Source organism: Pteronotus mesoamericanus, unplaced genomic scaffold (genome assembly GCF_021234165.1).
Source record: "Pteronotus mesoamericanus isolate MK-2021 breed Mesoamerican mustached bat unplaced genomic scaffold, CSHL_Meso_final scaffold_174, whole genome shotgun sequence".
NCBI classification, from domain to species: domain Eukaryota; kingdom Metazoa; phylum Chordata; class Mammalia; order Chiroptera; family Mormoopidae; genus Pteronotus; species Pteronotus mesoamericanus.
The window spans coordinates 20,251,034-20,270,791 of NW_026555309.1; the positions used below are offsets into that span (position 1 = coordinate 20,251,034).

General features: G+C 40.7%; 1 pseudogene; it reads left to right on the forward strand.

Moving 5' to 3' along the window:
• Positions 1-6,231: 6,231 nt before the first annotated feature.
• The window catches only part of LOC129084423 (N-alpha-acetyltransferase 10-like), a 68,906-nt pseudogene continuing 55,379 nt past the window's right edge, over positions 6,232-19,758 (forward strand).

The window sequence follows — 19,758 nt, forward strand, 5'->3', positions numbered from 1 at the left end:
TTTAACCTTTCCTTTGTCAAGCTGCTGACCTTCTATCTGATTACCATTGGAGTGGACAATGTCATGTTCTTTCTCAATCCTCCTGCGTTCTATTAAAAAGTAATTTCAGTGTGTCTTTAACCACACAAAGATTCACACAGCACTGGAAGTGCCTAAAAGCTCCCGTCCTGTTCCCCACAGCTCCAAGGCCACTAGCCACTGACTGAGCAGGAGCATGAAAACTCAGCTCAGCTTGGGACAGCGCTAAGGCATCTCTTTCCCTTTTCCTCATTAGTGCCACACTTTACGGCAGATAGGCAGACAACTGTGCCCGTTACCTTCTGGTGGCAAAGGAAAGAAAAGCTTCCTTTTAATGCTTCAGGGATGATGGCTGCCTCTTAAGTAAGTGAGGAGGGTGAAATCAGAACTCAGGAAAGTGAGATGAAGCTCAGTTTTAGGTCCATTAGTCCTTTTGTTCTCCATCTCTTACCCATTGTTTCAGTGTAAATGTTTCTACTCTTAAAGAAATGATAAATCATCTGGAGTTTGAGATTAGAATGCAGGTAATAGGTATCCTCAATGCACTACTTATACACAAGGCATTGTTTTTATCCTCACAGAGTTTACACTGAAAATTTGTGCTCTGTGACTGTCTCATGTGATAATCAGTCATTTGGCAAGCATTTAGTGAGCACCTACTATGTGCCAAGCACTTGGCTACATTCTGCGGATGCCTAAGCACCTTAAAAAAAGGTGCATCTCCACAGACAGACGTTGAGACACAAAAGAGAACTCAATGTGAGTGGCGGGTGGCCAGCTGTTCCCTAATTTCCAATTCTCCCCTTCTTAACAACAGAGCTTTCTTAGCCCCTTTGGGTGCCTGGGGCAGACAGTAAGAGAGAGGCTGGGATTCTGAAAGGCCAGGAGGAAGGCATAAGGGTGGTGAGAGGTGGTGGGATAGAGGCAGTTTCTAAAATCAGAGAGGAAGGGAAACTTCGCAGCCATAACATATGACCCAGACTTCAGATCTGCAGGTCCTGCCCTTCAGGACCATTTCATAAATGTTGCTTTGAATTTATTTTTACAATCCTAAATTTTATGCTTATGACTACATGGCGAGTTTGTTTGGTCTAGCGGTTGTGAGAATGACTCACAGACTGAGTTTGTTCCAGAATCAAATGCAGCCCAGCTGGGTCATCAAGGCCTGGTGCTTATGGGGGATCTGTTTTCAGCTTTGAAATAAATAAATTGGAGCTGTAAAGGGATATGAATTCCAAGGGGTCTCCTAAAATCTCCATCTTGTATCGTTTGTTTTCTCCTTTCAATGTCCTTGTGCTGAAAAAAAGAATTTGTTTCCAACATGTAAAGCCTTCCTGTAAAATAGATTATAATAGCTATTTTGGGGTCTGCATTCTCTGATTTCAGATCTGGGTTTTCTATTCAATCCCAAGTCTCTTCAGGCTTCACTATCTTCCTTTATATCTTCTAAAATCAATGAAAGGACCGTTGGATCTTTGAAGGCAGCTGTCATTCCTCCAAATTAAGAATCTTCATCCGGGGATCTACCCTTTCCTGCCTGTCTATCGTGATTTTCCTTGCTGGAACCATTTCTGCCCTGGCTGTGGGGAGAACATTCCTGCCCCCTCCTCCCCGAACTCAGTAGAGAAGGGTCTCACAGACAAGCTGTGCCAGCTGTGCCAGCTGTACCTTCCTTCTCCTGTCTCCCCTCTAATTGCAGAAGCAAAACCCTTGCCTCAAGCAGAGGATTACTCAGTGCTTTCTTTCATTTTTTTATTTTAATTTTAATTTTAGTGAATTAGAACTCCACCATCTGAAGTTTTGGTTTTCTTTAACTACACTTCAAGGTTGTTCAGAACTTAAAGACTAACCTTTCTGTCTCCGGTTTCTGTTTTTCCATTTGGCTTACCCCAAGTCCTTTCTTTGTAAGGAAATTGTCTTATTCATCTCTTTAAAATATTCTCAGGACACATATAAAGCTATAAATACATGCCCGATGTGCCCAGCAGGTAAGTACAGAGTCACAGAGTTTTCGCACATACTTTCAGTCATTTAGCTACTGCAGATTCATAGTTCCTTGTGGTACTTGAACTTTCATTAGCCACACTCTGCAAAACTCCCAGTTCTTCCAGTGATTGAGAAGTGAGGCTCCCAGTGAATTGTTCCTTCAGGTCTTAACCAAAGTTACCAAAATGACATCAATGATGATCAGTGTTCAAATAAACCCACAGCAAAGTGTACTTGGCCCTAGAACCACCCAGGACATTCTTGGATCTTTCTTTGATGATTCAGAAGGTCTTCTCAATTAGATTATTACAGGGCAGTTTATTACTCAGGGCATCACTAGACTATTGCTTATCCATACTGGAAGGAATATCCCAACTGACATTCCCAGTTGAGCTGCCTAGAATTTAGCATTCTGGATAACTAAACTGCAAGTTTATTCTAAAACACACCAGTAAATTTGTTAATGTATAAAGGGCCACATTCTGAACAGGTTAAATGCTAACTGATAAGAAATTATTTGGCCTTAAAATAGATGAACAGATATGGATAATCAGATCTGGTTTCTTTACTTATTTATTTTTTTCAGAGGGAAATGCAGGAAGAAAATATAGCAAGCAAAGGCAGTCCAGTTAGCCATTCAAATTCTGATCTATCTTCTTCGTTTTCAGGAAAGTCTAAGTACAGTGGTTACGAACTCAGCTTATAACCAACCTACTTAGTCATTTTTCTGTCTTCAAAAGATGTTCAATGCAAACACCATTCTGACAATATGCCTGGGATCTTCAGGGCATACATCCCTGCAGGGCCTACCTGCTGATATTCTTGTCATCTGTTGGATGTCTGTCCTGATTCGCTGAGCTCATGCAATGTCCCCAAGAGGGAACTAGAGTTCCCTTATTAGAGCAGAAGAGAATGGTGCTGCGTGGCCAGAAACAGCAGGTGCCCACTACAGCCTGCAACCCGGGCCTCTCTCTCTACTTCTTCCTTACCCAACTCAGCTGCAGATTTGGTGTTATTTTTCTCCTTAAATGTTTGATAGAATTTACTAATGAGGTTCCTGGGCCAGGAGGGTTTTTTTGTGAAAAGGTTTTAAGTACAATTTCTATTTCTTTGGGAGATTCAGGGCTATTCGGGTTATCTATTTCTTCCCAAGTGAGTTTGTGTTCTTCAGGGAATCTGTTCAGTTCATCTAAGTTGTTAAATTTATCAACAAAGAGTTGTTTGTATTATTCTGTTATTATGCTTTTAATATCTGTAGAATCTGTAGCAATGTCCCCTCTCATGTCTGATACTGGTAATTTGTGCCCTTCTGCTTTTCTTTTTGATCAGTTTAACTAGAGATTTGTCAATTCTATCAATTTTCTCAAAGCTTTTGGTTTCATCCATTTTTCTCTATTATTTTTCTGGGTTTTTTTCTTTCTTTGACTGCTACTCTTTATTACTTTTCCCTCTATTTACTTTGGTTTCACTTCCTCTCCTTTTTCTAATTTCTTAAAATGGAAGCCAAAGTCATTGATTTTGGGGCTTTTTTTCCCCCCTCCAATATAAGTATCTGGTGGTGTAAGATTCCCCTAGTAATTTCTTCTTTTACCCATGGGTTAGTCAAAGTGTGTTGTCTAGTTTCCACATCCTTAGGATTTCCGAGAGCCATCTATTACTGACTTCTAATTTCATTTCATTTCAAGTATATTTATTAGAGGCAGCAAATGATTGAGTCTTGCTTTCTAATACAATCTGATAGCCTCTGCATTTTAATTAGAGTATTTAGATCACTTACATGTAATGCGTATTGATGTAGTATGTTTAAATCTACAATCTTACTGTTTTCTAGTGTGCCTATGTTTTCTATCTTTCCCCCCCTTTTCTGCCTTTTTTTGATTAATTGAATATCTTTAATGATTCCATTTTTGTCCTTTGTTGGCTTATTAACTATAACTCTTTAATTTGTTTTATTAGTGGTAGTTTTAGGATTTATAAGATACATTTTAATTTATCACACTCTATCTTCTGGTGATAATATACCACTTCACATATAGAGTACACAAATCTTACAATAGTATGTTTTCATTTTTTCCCTCAGGCCTTTGTGTATCTAGCACAAGCCAGGCAAGTGATTCTTTATTTTGTTATCCATAATAATACTATTATTAATATAAGAATAGCTAGCATGTATTGAGTACTTCCTATAGGCCCGGCACCAGGGTAAGTACTTTACAGGTGTTAGCTCATTTTCATTTGGGAACTTATTTCATCCAAGTAATCTCCGAGTGGCATTACCCCTTTTACAAAACAGCTCGGTATAAACACCCTTCTGAACCCTTGCTCCCGCCCAGCAGCCCTGCTGCGGGCACTTGCATGCATTAATCCATTTAACCTCAGTGATAACCCTTCCAGGCAGCTGGAGGTAATGTAGGTAGCTTGTTCCAGCCTGGATTTGAGCCTATCAGTCTAACTCTAGAATCCACTTTCTTGACTGGTACACTATTAATAGAGACTATATTGACATATCAAATTAAATAATTATAATACTTTGAGAAGGAGGTGCCTTGGATCAGGATAGCAGATAAATAAAAATAACTAGGAAGAGTTCTCCCTGCTCCATGAATGAAACATTCTTCTTTTGAAGACCCACATACTAGTCCCCCTTGGAGGCTTGCTTGCTTTGATGGCTTGCGGAGGCCAAGCACTCAGATCTGCTTTGCCATCCGCTTTCTCAGATGAAAGTATTGGATTCTCTTTAAAAAGAAAACATATATGTTTGTGGAAGCATGACCTTACTGCACTAAATTTTATTATTTTGGTAAGTTATTCAGTGAGAATCATTGTCTGTGAGCCATGAAATTAAAAAAAAAAACAACCCATGAAAAACCATTCTACCATGAGTTCTGCTTTTCCTTGTAGAGTCTTATATGAGACATATGTCTTAAAACCATATTTCTCCTATGATGGTTCTAGAGAAAATATGACACATGAGAGTGTATTTAGTTAACAGAATATTTTTTCCTTTAACAAAAGGAGACTAAATCAGCATGTACTAAATTACTTGTGCCCTGAAACATAATTTGCTGTTTATTTTTCAGAATGTACTCTATAGTAGGTGTTCTCATTTCCTATTTACAACGAGGAAATCAAGGCTCAGATTTACGCCACATGGGAAAGGGGACTGTGGAACCAGGTCTCTGTTTGGCACACACGATGCTTCCTCTAGTTCTGTTTATCACCATATAATAAAGAAATTATTTTTTTCTATAGTTCTTATGTATTAACTGAAAAGTCCAGGGTTCATTTAAAAATAAATAAATAAAAGACTTAACCTTGTGTTTCTTATTTTAAATGGAAGTATATTTCTGGAAAACTCATGAAAGGAAATGTAATGGGAAGTCGATGCTTACCTGAATGAAGCTTACAAATAGCGTAGTTATTTTGGATTGGAACACGAATTGCCGTAACCTTTGCTTAGTTTAAAGGTGGGAGCTAATACATTCTGTACTATTTTATGCGCAAATTGCGTTGTGATGTTTTGGTCAGCAGGTGGCGACATTGTGCCACAAAGGACATTTAATGTGCTCGCAGAAAGGAAACGGTGATTTGATTTCCATATCAATTGCTGTATTTTAAAATAAAATACTGGCTTACAATTTTATCCCTTTTGAATCCTGTCTCTTCACATGAACAAAGCAGCACCTATTTCAGGCAGCTTCTCTGAGTGCTTACACGTCGGGCGGCTCTCCCGCGAACCTCAGTGAGGGATGGAATCAGCATTCTCTAGCATTAGAGGCACTGGGCTCTGAGGGCACCTTGGCCCCTGAAAGCGGGTGCTAGTCACAGGGTGCACAGTCACCTAATGGGAGGGTAGGTTCTTCAAGTGACATGTGTACTACAGCAACTTCTCACTTCTTTAGAGATCCTCAGCCCTCAAATTTCAGCTATTAAGATCCCATTCCAAAAGTGAAGCAAGGTGGAGGAGGGAAGCATTTACACCAACAAAATGGTTGCAGTGTTGACACACTAACCCAAATTCACGTAACTCATGCCTGAGAGAGACCCCTAAGCTCCATACTTAGGAGTTGTTTACTCTTATTTTAGACATAATTCCAATCTGACTATTTAATTTTCTGGTACATAACATTAAAAAACAACCACTTGGAAAAGGGAAACATTGCTAGAGGCAGGCACAAAGATAGACTCCAGTTCAGAAAGCAGGGTAGTAAGACTGGGAACGGGAAGATGAAAAAAAACAGAACACTTGAAGCCCGGGGACTGCAGCCGGCCCCCGCCGGCGGCACTGCCACCGAGCTCAGCCCAGCCCTAGAGAAGGCCCCGAGGCGTCCATCTGGGTGTAAGTTAAGTCTGCAATGCTCGGTTTCGTAAGGCAAGTAAGTGTGGAATGAGAGAGAGATGAGATTTTTATCAAAAATGGTTTGCTGCTGAACGTGAGAGGCAGCGAGAGGCGGCGTGAGCTCTTGTGCTCTGGGGCAGACAGACCTGGGCGCTAACCCTAGCGGAGGTGTGTGGTATGAGCACCGACAGGTTACTCAGGCTATAAAACGGGCAGTAAAAGGCTTTGGTGAGCGTGCCAAGCCCTTAGCTCTGGCCAGGCACATGTCAATCGCCATCATCACCTTTTATTCCAGGTTGGCCGACATATAAATGTGCAGTCACAGCCTTCACCACTGCAGGGATCCCTGGGACACAGCCACACTTTGGGCTTCCCCTTGCGTGTGCCCCGGGGGCAGGCTGGCTCCCACACTTGGGTCCAGGCACTGTTCTCTGTGCCTGCTGCAGAGCGTGGCCAGTGGTCCCCCTCCACATCTCTGTAGTTGGGGATCCATGGTCACACAGGCCCTTGTATCCCTGATCACTCTGCTCCCACCTTGTGCCTGGACACCACTCTGTCCCACCACAAGGTGCTTACTCAGGCCCCACATTACAGCTGGCCCACATTTTCAGCTCCCAGCGGAGGCTCTGCACAGCCAGTGTTGCAAGGTTGAGCCTGGCCTTGTGGATACCACTGATCTCAGGATGAGTCCTTCCAGTCCAGGTAGTGTCTGACAGCCTGTCCCTTACTTTCTGTGAAACTCTCATCCCCCACATCCCCTCTCCCTGTTTTCCCCAGGAAAGTATTTTCATTGCCTGGTGGCTTTGATGACAGCTTGGGTTTCCACATTGGTCTGCAAAGTAGAAGCCAGGGAGTGCCTGGTTCCTGGACATACTCTGTATTTGTTTTTTGTGGCTGCTGTGACAAACTTGGTGGCCTAAAATAACAAATTTATTTTTTCATGATTCTGGAGGCCAGAAATCCAAAAATAATGTGTCTGAAGGTTGTAGTGGAGAACGCTTCCTCGCCTCTTCCAGCCCCTGGGGGCTCCAGGCTCCCCTGGCTTGTGGGTGCATCACTCCATCTTCTACTTCCCCCTCTCCCTGCCACATGGCCTTCTCCTCCTCTGTGTCCATGTCTTCTCCCCTTCTGTCTCTTATAAGGACACTTGTCATTGGATTGAGGGCCCACCAAGGTAATGCAGGATGATCTCATCTTGAGATCCTTAACTTAATTACATGTGCAAAACCCTTTTTCCAAATTAGGTCACATTCACAGGTACGAGGACATGGACATGTCTTTTGGGGGCCACCACTCAACCCACTGCACTCTCCATGCCTTGATAATCACTGAAGGTGGTGGAGGGAGAGCAGTGGAGAATGGTTCTACATTTCTGGTTTTAATGATTTTCCCAGGCTCTTATACTAATCCATTCACAAAATCTACTCACCCTTGCTCCACCCTACCTTCCTCTTTCTTCTAACTCCCAACGCCCTCCACCAATCCAGCCCATGTTTGTACATGGTAAAAACTGACTGGAAAGACCTTCCGCATCTCAAGATCTGCTGGCCTCATGCCACGCAGTTTCTCCTGGAAGAGCCCCCAGCCTCCCTTAATGCTCTGACCCTACCCCTATGGGGCTGAGGCCCCAGCGCACTTCCTTGCATGTTGATGACCCACCATGAGCATCCGAGTGGAGCCTCATGGGGCTCTGTGTATTAAACGAGCCCACCAGATTCAGTCCTTTTTTAAAATATATATATACACACCAATCAGAAGTATTTTATTTAAAAAAAAAAAACCAAACACCTTAGTCAGAAAGTCTGATTAAATTCAATATTAACTCAAGCTCTCAAAAACCTGGGGAAAGCCAATAGGTGCCTCAGAGAAAAGCAGTTAGCTGCTGACGATTCTCTGGTGGAAAAGTAAGCTGCATACTTACACAAGCTGCCCTAATGATTATCAAGCCCGAGCTTTGTTTTTCAAAAATAGGTTTCAAGACTTACCAAAGAAACCATACAGACACCATCAACAGTATACAAGGCTAACAAAGAAGTTTAAGGATATAGGAAAAACCAAATATGACAATGCACATGAATTATTTATAAAATAAGCCTTTGATCACAGAAAACTAAAACAGGGAGACCTCATGAATGATAACACACATAAAACAAGGGCTAATAGCACATGAAACAACTGTAGACATTTTCCCAATGACTAAGCTATAAAAAGACAGGATATTCTTAACATGTAGATTTTCTTCCAGTTATTAGTCAACACATATAAAATTAGGGTAAACCTTTCTACTAAATTACTACTATTTCTTTCTTTTTTACCTTTTCCCTAATTTTCTCTAGCACCATTTTTCCTTTGGTTTGACCAGTTGAGTTCAAAAGGTTTGGCACCTAAAGTGGGTATCAACTTTTATTGGACTAGCACTTGGGAAATGCAGTCTTAGAAAAGGCAAATGGTAGTGAAGTGGTCTGACCAAGTTAAGCAGACTTTCTCAGTGCGACGATGTCCCCTGGGGTCATCACTAGGTTAATGGTTTCTCCTACGGCTAGATCACGTGACCCAGCGTGGCAGTGACGCGCTCCCTGGTGAGGTGCCGCACAGCTATGTGGGCACACACCCACCGACGTAAGCTTTCAATACAGACGAAGAATCATTTTTTTTTCAGCAAGAAAAAAAAAGCCTCAGCACCTTTTTTTGCAGCAAGAATGGGATTCTTCATTAGCATGTTGACTGTCGAAGGACCAACACCCCCAGGGCCTGAAGGGAGTCCAGCTGTATTCTGGATTCCCTCAAAATCCACATCTCCAGCTAACTTGGGGTGGCCAGTGATAAGATCTTGAATTCTATTTATTCCCACATCAGTGACGAATGCTCCTTCCTTGATCGTATCTGCTGTGATCAAACTGGGAATCTCTACACTGGCATCACTAGTTTGCTTATTTCCCACATACCCCATGGGGTGGCCGGTAACATGGAATACTGGCCCAAACACATTCACACGAAAATGCTAATCACGAAAGCCATCAATATCCTTGACTGGAGAAGCAGCATTGCAGATCGTTCTCTTATCTATGTGCTGAAGAGGCGGCTGAGCAGGGGGCCCTCTAGATTATCCTCATATTTAATTTACTGATTAAATCCAGCAGTTCTTCCTCCGAAATTGAAGCTGGTTTCACAATGGTCTCACTGTGGAGGGGAGTTAGCTGAGGAATGGAGGGCGTGATGGCTGAAGCGGCATTTCTGTGTGGGTGGGAGCAGCCAATGGGGACGCAAGGGAAGAAACAGCCACGGCTGGTGTCAGTGCTGGCCCCCAGTGGCCACCGGGTTCAGTATTATCAGAAGTCTCTTGGCCTCTGAAGTGCATGGATGTCTCTCTCTCTCACACACACACACGCTACCCCCCCCCACACACACCCCCAACTCCATGCCTCAGGGTGAGAGGAGCACCATTAATCTCCACCAGTATCCTGTAAAGATTGTATCAAAATAGGAAGTAGGGGGATCGGCTTATATTTTCCTAGGGATTTTCAGTATTTTAGTAAAGATCTACTCATGTATTTCCTCTCTTAATACTTTTCTCTTAATTTAAATATTTCTGTGTACCTCCAAATTGTGATTTGTAAATATTAAATTCAACATTCAGAAGTCATGCCCTGGGCAGGGGGCTCAGTTGGTCGGAGCAGCGTCCCTTCCACCAAAAGGTTGCTGGTTCAATCTCCGGTCACGGCACACACCTAGGTTCGGGGTTGGATCCCTCACTGGGTGCCTGTCGGAGGCAACTGGTCAATGTTTCCCTCGCTTTCTCTCTCCCTTCCTTTCTCTCTAAAAACCAATAAACATATCCCCAGGTGAAGATTTTTAAAAACCAAGAGAACTCATGCAGGAGGAGGGACCACACTTCACTCAGCAGGACTGTTCCATGCATTGCAGGATGTCTCTCAGCCCTGCCCCCCTTAAAAGCCAGCGGTGTCTCCTCCTCAATGACAATGAAGAGCCCCTCCAAGGAGTGGAATGAGACAGGTGCACAGGGGCGTGGCCGAGGGACGCCCACCCCTTCCCTCAGAGGGGAGCAGGGTGAGGCATCCTGTGTGGAGCAGCCCATAGAGGCTCATATAAGCTCCTCTCAATTTTTTTGAAGCCCCATTTCCAAGAGAATTCCCACCATTAAAACAACTGCAGGTCTTGGTTCTCTGGCATAACTCTTGATGCCTATGAGTGGGTTACACTGATGGGTGCTAAGTAGACTTCAGGTTTCAGACTTACTAACACGAACTAATGTGAAGACCTGCTAGTTCTTTACATCTATATGTGGAAATTTACCTATATGTAAATGCCCACATCTGCTGAGCCCAAATGCAAAGCAACCTTTCAGGTCTTTCAAAGGACTGGTAGCCTCTGGGAGAGTCAGATAAGAATCAGCAGATCGTTGCCCAGAGTGAAAACTGCTGGCTGCTCTTTCCAACTCCATAAAGGCAACGTATCTAGTGGGGAGCTTCTAGTGACATCCTTAGCTTTGTTTATATGGGCAACTAACTTCACAGCTGCATTGCTAATGACCCACCTTCCCAGTGGGCCTGTGTTTTCTTGAAATTTGGAAGAGTCCTGAGAATTTTTACTTTTTGGAGCAAGATTATCAGGCCACTAGCAACCAGGTGCTCCTAAACCCGCTACTGGGAGTCTGCTTTCATCTGGCCTGGCTCAGCCAGCAGGTAACTCCCGGAAGTTGGAATGGGAAGAAGAGACAGAGCTCCTTCCCTGCCAGGTAAATATTGACTTGTGGTTTTGTTTCATGGCAATTGAGGCCTTTCTTGGCCTGGCCCTGCCTTGCTCTGGACTCCCACTCCCTTCTGTATGCTGCTGCCCACCAGTCTATTACACACTGTTAGGTTTCCCATAATATGCTGAGAAATAAGCATAAAAAACTCCTTGTCCTGTTCACTCAGGGTCTGATCCTGGATTGTCTCTCCTGTGCTTCTCTGTTTGGTGTAAGTTTCGTCCTGCTTCCAGGCCTCAAAGCAGCCTTGCGGGCTCACCCTGGGGAAAGTTCCATCCACATGGCAGCACCTCAGGCACAGGTGTCCCAGCCTCGGGCTGCCCTCCTCCCAGAGTCCAGGTTAGTGCTCCTCACATGCTCTCTCAGAATCTGGGCCCTAAAGCCCTATTTCACTGTAACACAACGGCCCCTTTGCTATTGGCAAGGCTATGAGCTTCTGAAAGGCAGGACCCTGAGTTTGTTAAATTTTTGGGGTTTTTAGCCCTAATCCTTAGCAAATTCACTAACATAGGTAATATGTGTTCAGTTAAAGCTGATGGAATTCATCAGTATTTCAAAGTTGAAGGAAAGATCACCTGCTTCAGATCAACTGCTCCAGAGATGATCACATGTCCAGAAAGGCAAAGTGGCTTAAGCATACCAGCAAGTTATGGTAGAGGAAAGACTAACCAAATTCAGTGAAAAAATTGGTTCCAGAACACTTGCATTTTATTTACCCCACTGCACAGCATCGTGGGATCAAAAAGAAAAAAAGCAAGACCATTTTTTTCATGAAAAACTTATACCACAACCTATTAACCAACAATTATACTATAACCAACCCTCATCAAAGATTTACTGAATGAATGAATGAATATATGAATGAATGAATGAATGAATGATCCATCTTTATTCTTTAAACTCTTTAGTGGGAGGTACACACACATACAGGAAAATTACGAGTATACAATATAAAATTCTCACAAAGTGAACACTCATTTAACTACTGCTCATGTTAAAAAATAAAACTGCCAGTACCCAAAAACCCACTTTATGCTTTCTCTCAATTAATGTTTAATCCCTCTTTTCAAAAGTAACCATTTTCTTGACTTAACTACAGATTTTTTTTTTTGCTTGTTTTAGATCTTAATGTAAATGGAATAACCCAGTACAATTCCTTTATGTCTGGCTTCTTTGCTTAATATCATGTTGGGGAGACTCAGCATGTTATGGTGGATTAGCTGTCATTTGCCCATTTTCATTGCTGTGTAGAATTTCATTGTTTGATTGCACAGGTTTATCAATTCTTTTACTGATAGAACACCTGGATTCTTCCTGGTTTGGGGCTATTGTGAATTGTACTGTCTATGAACATTCTTGCTTATGGATTTTGGTCCACATTGAACACACAGTTTCTTCTAGAATATTCATGGGAATAGACTAACTGTATTAAAAGGTGTGCATATATTTAACTTCGTGGATATTGCCAAACTATTTTGCAAAATGGTTCTATTAATATTCATGTTCGCCAGAAGTGTGTGAGCATTCCCATTGGTTCACATCTTCACCACCATTTGGTATTGTCAGTCTTCCTTATTTCAATTATTTTAACGGGTATGTTGTAGTAACCGTTGTGCTTTCATGGTTTTTGCTTTACTAATGAATCAGTTTGCTGACCATTTAATTGTCTTCTTTTTCTTCTTCTCCTTCTCTTCCTTTTCCTCCTGCTCCTCCTCCTCTTTCTACTTCTTCTTCGTTGTCTTCTTTTCATGAAGTGCCTGTGAAAATTTTTTTCCCTCCTTTTCAATTGGACTATCTTTTTAAAAAGTTGATTTGTAGCAATTATGTATATATTCTGGATACTCTTTGTTGTTTATATGTGTTGTATCTTCTGCCACTTTGGGGCTTCCCTTTGTATTCTCTTATGCTGGCTTTAAAATAAATTATGGAAAATTTCAGTATATACAAAAATAGAGAAAACCCACATACCTATTGCCCAATTTCAACTCAAACCAGTCTCTCTTCGTCTATACGTGAACGCATTTCTTTATCCTCTCTTCCATCTCCACCCCTGCAATGGAAGGATAGTTTGTAGCAAATTCCAGATATCATATCCTTTTCTGGGTATTTTAGTGTTCACCAAAAAGAGATAAGGACTTTTTAAACATCAACGATAATAGCATTATCAAGCCTAAAAGTATTAGTGAAAATTTTGTATTTACAATAAATGCTAGTTTGTTTCCAAATGTACTTGATCATTGCTTTTTCCCTCTCTGTATACAAATATTTTGAGAAAAAACAGTGTTTCCACTTCCCATCTGTATGCATTTTATTTCTTTTTCTTTCCTTATTGCACTGGTTAAGTATTTCAGTACAATGTTAAATAGAAGTGGTGAATGTGATGGCCACTTTATCTTCACTCTTGGATTTTTAAAGAAGTGGTTGCTTTAGAGTTAACAATATTCATCTTGAACTTTACTCTCTGTGCTTCAGTTCGGGTAGTTTCTATTGTTATGTCTTCAAAGTTCAGTATCTTTTCTTTGGTAATACTTAATCTGCTATTAATCCTATCCAATGAAATTTTCATTTTAGATATTCTATTTTTTAAAAATCTTTGAAATTTTTATTTCTTTTTGTAAATATCTTTCATTTTTCTTATATGTGTCTTTGTTATTTTCTTCATCCTTGAGCAGAGAGAGTATATATATATAGTTGTTTTAAGATCTTTATTTGCTAAGTTCATCCCCTTTGTCATTTCTTGTTCTGTTTCTATTCATCGATTTTTCTCCTGATTATGGGTCATATTTTCCTGCTTCTTTATAGGTCTGTTAATGTTTTTTTTTTAAAAAAAATAGAATAGTGGACATAGAGAACCATGTTGATAGCTGTTTTTGTATACCTTTAAAACATGTCAAACTTTGTTATGGTAGGCAGTTTGATTAGATTGGATGTGTTTGATCCTTTGGTGGGTTATTTTTGAATTCTCAGAACAGGTCTAGAATAGTCTCTGCTGTTGTGGTTTAAAATTCTTGATAAAGTTATCTTTGAACTTGTGTTTTGTAAGTGAAGTCTGATGGGATAAGGAAGTGTACGCATGAGCAGAGGGAAAATAATGAAAAAAAGAAAAAAGCTTTATGTTTTAGTACATTTAATAGCACGTTATTTCTCCTTTTTTGAATAAGGGATTTCTCATTTTTATTTAGCACTAAGCCCTATAATCATGTATGTAATCCTAAGTAAGTTTCTATTTATTAACCTAGGTGGTAAGTATACAAATCTTTATATTATTATCATTTTTCATTAAATGGTTCATATTTTTTTAAACTCTCCTGAATATATGATACTTTTCACAAGACAAAGAAAAGAAAAGAAAAGAAAAGAAAAGAAAAGGGAAAAGTGATGGTTAAAAATGCTCTTAGACCTGGCTAGAGTGGCTCAGTGAATTGAGCGCCAGCCTGTGAACCAAAGGGTCGCAGGTTTGACTCCCGGTCAGGGCACATGCCTGGGTTGCGGGCCAGGTCCCCATTAGGAGATGCACAAGAGGCAACCACACACTAATGTTTCTCTCCCTCTCTTTGTCTCTCCTTTCCCCTTTTTCTAAAAATAAATTAATTAATAAATTAAATCTTTAAAAAAATGCTCTTAGAGACTGAGACTCTCTTTTCTATAAAGTTAATAAGACTGAACTTTTTTTTCTTTTACAGAAAATTGATTTTATTTTTAGGTGCAGCCAAAAATAACTCGGTAACGAGTCTGGTTAATGACTTTGTTGGAAGATGCCAATTTAATTCTCGCATAAAGTCATTACTATGACTAATTTTTATCATATGGTTCATAAGTAGTGCTAAAGATATTCTAAATAAATGCTTCAAACATACTTCTGAATGCATTAACATCACAAGATTGTTTAGATGCCTTTCAGTTGACTCTTTTGATTGGATCGGTGATCTTGGAAAGTATGAGTCCTGCTGTGATTGTTAGAAATTAGGCAAACCACCTCAAAGTCATTTCTCCACACAATCCTCAAACACTGTAAAAGCACAATAAAGATTTATTTCAGAATTTGTTCTTTCAAACAATTTTGAGAAAGTTCACCATTCAAAGCGGCATAAATTCAACTTTCACTGATGAAAAAAGGTACATTTATTATTTGGCCATAATTTATGTGGAAGACATGAATGTATGATGTACAGGGTGTTCTAAATCTGCATCACACTCCACTTGTAGACTTGAGATAAGGTTTGAAGATAAGATTCTCTATTCTAATTAATCGACATCTTTTCTTTTGTTCTTCTTGACATTTGGTGGGACTCTGCATTTTATTTTCTTCTCTGTGTCAATTTAACTATTCTCATCGATTAATTTAGATCAAAATGGACAAGCCAGTTCCCATACTGTCTGAGTTAGAATGTAATTTCTACTACCTTTAACCCGTGAACCATGCCCTCGGTAAAGGCTTCCCCAAGGACAGCAACGGGGAGAGAACTGCATGCTAATGGCATTCATGGGCTACATTTTCCAGGATGCTGGTTTCTCATTTTCTCTGGAGAAGACAGGAGTCATTAAGGTTATAAAATAAGACACCACAGCCCATGAGACTTGCCCTCTGTCTTGGGTACTTCCCTGCTTGGCCAAGTCAGCAGTGGGTCTGGACCCTCCACCTCTCTGCTCAGCAGAAAGAGAAGATGTGAAACTCCAGCACAGTCACGATTGAGCTATAGGCTCCCAAGCTAAAGCCAGAGGTGTCCCGGAGTGGGCCCCTGCCAGCTAGCCGAACTGATTATGCACATCCCTTCCCAATTCCATGTTCAGTGACCTCATGCTGATAGCTTGAAATTGGCCATCGTGGGTTTATTTACACTAAGGGAATTAGCAAATACAAAGCTTTTCTTTTTAGAGAGCATGTTGTTAAATATTTACCAGCACACCGCGGGCTAAGCCCTGAGAATGGAGACCAGAGCCTTTTGGGAGATGGGGGGCAGCTGGCCTTGGGAAGGCTGGGCCGACATCCCTTCCATGATGACTTAGCTGGCCACACAGTAGGAAAAAAGCCAACGCAGGGGCAAAATGGGCAAGGCTGTTGAAGAGAGCACAGACCAGCAGGCTGGCTGACACAGGTGGAGGGTGAACTGGGTTTGTTAAATATTCTTGTCGTTTTTCACTGAACTGTATTGGGAGAAGGGAAACGCTTGTTCTACGTGCAGGCCTGGCTTAGCACGAGAATGAATAAGATGCCAGCAGGCATCCTGCAGTGAAAACAGGTCCATTTTTTAATGAAATTATGCGATCCCTTTTAATATTAGTTACCATTCTTGGTTCTTCTGTGTCTAAACATCAATAATAATAGGAAGTCAAATAAAGAAGTAAATTCTACTTTAAAAAGTAAAATAAAAACTTAAATAGAACTAATATAGAAAAAAAGGGTTGCATAGCTTTTTTAATGTCGTTATCGTGTTGTGAAGCTGTGTCCTTAATTTTCCACTTGATTTTTACATGTTTATATATCTCAATGGAATGTGTAAATGGAAACCATTATGAATGATACAAGCACCGTCACCCATGGTAAATTTGGATAGATAAAATATCTGTTGCTTAAAGGTAATCCAGGCTAAATACATACTGACTAGTCTGTCCTCCCCATTATTACTGCTGCTGATTTGAAGTCTAAGTGTTCCCTGTCCATTTCAGCTGACGTGATCTAACTGAGCAGAGAGCTGATGAGTTGAACCCACTTAACAAAATGATTTAGACAAAGTAATACCCAAAGTATTGTTTTAAATATTTTTGTCTTCACAAAAATAAAATGTTTCTCCTTTTAAAACAAGTCCCCTGCTTCTCAGCTCATTAAACTGTCATATTTTTAAAATCCCAAGTTGACATTTCTGGTCATGTCAATTTCATTCACATTTAAAATTGTGAATACTAATAGGAAAGTCATAAAAATCCCACTTCAGAAATGTCTGGAGATTCTTTTTTTATTTCAGTGTGAATATACAGAAGTAGGCAAAAGTAGGTTTACAGTTGTTCCGATGGGGAAAAAATGCAGGTTACAATTATTATAATAATTTTATTAACTCAAGAGAATGTCATGGTGCAACTGTAAACCTACTTCTGCCCACCTTTGTATATGGAAAAGAGTCTGGGCTAACAGCTGTAGAAAGTGTGAGAAATAGGTCTCATTTAATGAAAATGTGTTCTGGATGTCCTAGGTTTATTCAACATTTAGACAACTGCCATATTCACAGACTACAGCAAAGACTGTTTTCTGGAGAAGAAAGTTTCTAACCTTGTTGAGGAAAGGCTGAGAATGAAAATGTCAGCTCTAAAAGGTCAGAAAATTCTGGAGTTCTCACCGCGAAGTTAATTCACTCTTCTCATAAGACATTTTAATGCGAGGAAAAACACTGGTAATGGACTGGGAAAACATGGCACCCTTGGAGGGCTGTTGAGTAAGCTTGTCTTCATTGAGTTATGTGGTTCCTCCACTTCCTGGCTGGACCTAGAGAAGACTTTGTTGGTGCTACAGAACAAGAGGAAACGGGTGGAATCTATGGCAGAGAAGCGTCAAGAAGAGAGACTATTCCTGGAAAGGCTCTAAGCTCAAAAAGGCCATGGCTAGTCCTGTCTGTTCCATCATGAAGCAGGTTAATGGCAATCCAACGTTATGCCAGCCCCACCCACTGGGAAGAAGGTGTCCTTGGGACTCAGGGAGCTTGGGAATCCAGGGAGGGTTGCACAATGATAGGGCTTTGGAAACCAAAGCCCAGAATCTGTCTTAATAGACTAAATCTCAAAGCTTTTGCTAAATTGTCCTTAAGTACTGACTTGCTCCTGAAGCTATAGTCAATATCATTGGTTTCAGATCTATTCTTGTGTCCTGCTTCCAGTAGATCATTAATATAAGACTGCTGGACATGGCATTTGGCTTGATGGATAAATCTAAATTAAATTTTTCAGATAATTTGATGCAAATGTCTCAAAACATACCTGGGAAGGGTAAGTGCCCATATGACCAGGATTGAGACTATATTGAGTCCCTGGTCCCTTGCTGGCTAGCTGTGTGACCCTCCCTGGACGCATCATTTAAATCACCTCTGACTTGGATCTTATGTGCAAGAGAGACAGTAACACCTATTCTACATTTTTCTTATGTCAAATTAAATGAAATAATACATTCCAAATACTTAGATATCAGGCCCAAGAGATATTTAGATTCTTTCCCACTTCCTTTCCATGCCCCCTTCTCCTTGGTTAGATGGATATGTTGTCCTAAAAAGGATTTAAATGGGGCCCCATTTTAAATGATACATACTGTTTGCTTCCTTCTCTTTCTAACTCCAGGTTCTTTATTGGATTTCTTGTTTGGTGAGAACAGGACATGTTGTTAAGGTGATGGTCAATTGGTTAAACTTCCTTGCAGCCAAAGACATCCCCAGGGCTACATTTGTATCCTTTTAATCCATAAGGAATTTATATTAAGTGAAATAAACCTGTCAGAGAAGGACAAATACTATATGGTTTCACTCATATGGGGAACCTAATGAATAAACTGAACTACCAAGCAAAACAGAGACAGACTCATAGGTGGAGAACAGATGACAGCTAGTGTGTGCGGAGGGTTGGTTAGGGGGTGCAGGGATTCAGCAAAAAGGAAAAAGGACTCATGGACATGGACAACAGTGTGGTGATTGCTGAAGGGAGGTGGGTATAAGGAGACTAAATGGTCATGGAAAAATGTAATAGAGATTATATATTAAATTGTAAAAGAAAGGATTTCAATTGGGATCAAGTTTAACTATCAGTGATGGTTCAATGTGTTTCCCTTGGGGAATGAATCAGAGGCACATATAAACCAATGCTGCGATTCTGCGCTGTGGCTATACATCATGGTCCCCTGGAAACCTCTAAAATACCAATACTCATAAGAATCAAGAGCTTTTAAAAATTTCACACCATTTGACTTGAAAATTCCATCTCTAGGCATCAATCTATTCTAAGAAAATAGAGAGGCGGAGAAAGATATACGTCCAAAGCATCAACCCAGTCCAATTAAAGGAATGGAGAATGGTTAAATAAAACATGATTCTCCCAAAAATGGTTGCAGATTCATTAAGAATCACCCTTAAGCTTAGTGTTAGAAGTCAGGATACCCCTACCCTGGGGTAGGGATAGTGGGTCTAAGGGGTGGAGAGGGGGCGTAAGGAGGGCCAGCAGGGTGCTGGAAATACTTAACTTTTTCACCTGGGCTCTTGTTACCCAAGTATGTTCACCATAAAAATTCACCAATCTGTATCCTTTTGTACTTTTTTAAAAAATGTGGTAAAATACACACAACATAAAATTTACCATCTTAGCCATGTTTAAGTGAACTTCAGTAATATTAAGTACTTTCACAGTGTTACACAAACCAACCTCCAGAGCTCTTTTTATCATGCAAAACCGATGCTCTGTGCTCACTGAACAGTGACTCCCCATGCGCCCCTCCCCTCGGCTCCTGGCAGCCGCCATTCTCCTTTCTTTCTCTATGAATTGGGCTACAGTAGGTGCCTCATATAAGTGGAAGTACTAATAGTATTTTTCTTTTCATGATGGGCTTATTTCACTTAGTATGATGTTCTCTGGAGACCGCGATCTATTTCTTCACATGAACTTTCATTCATGTGTAGCA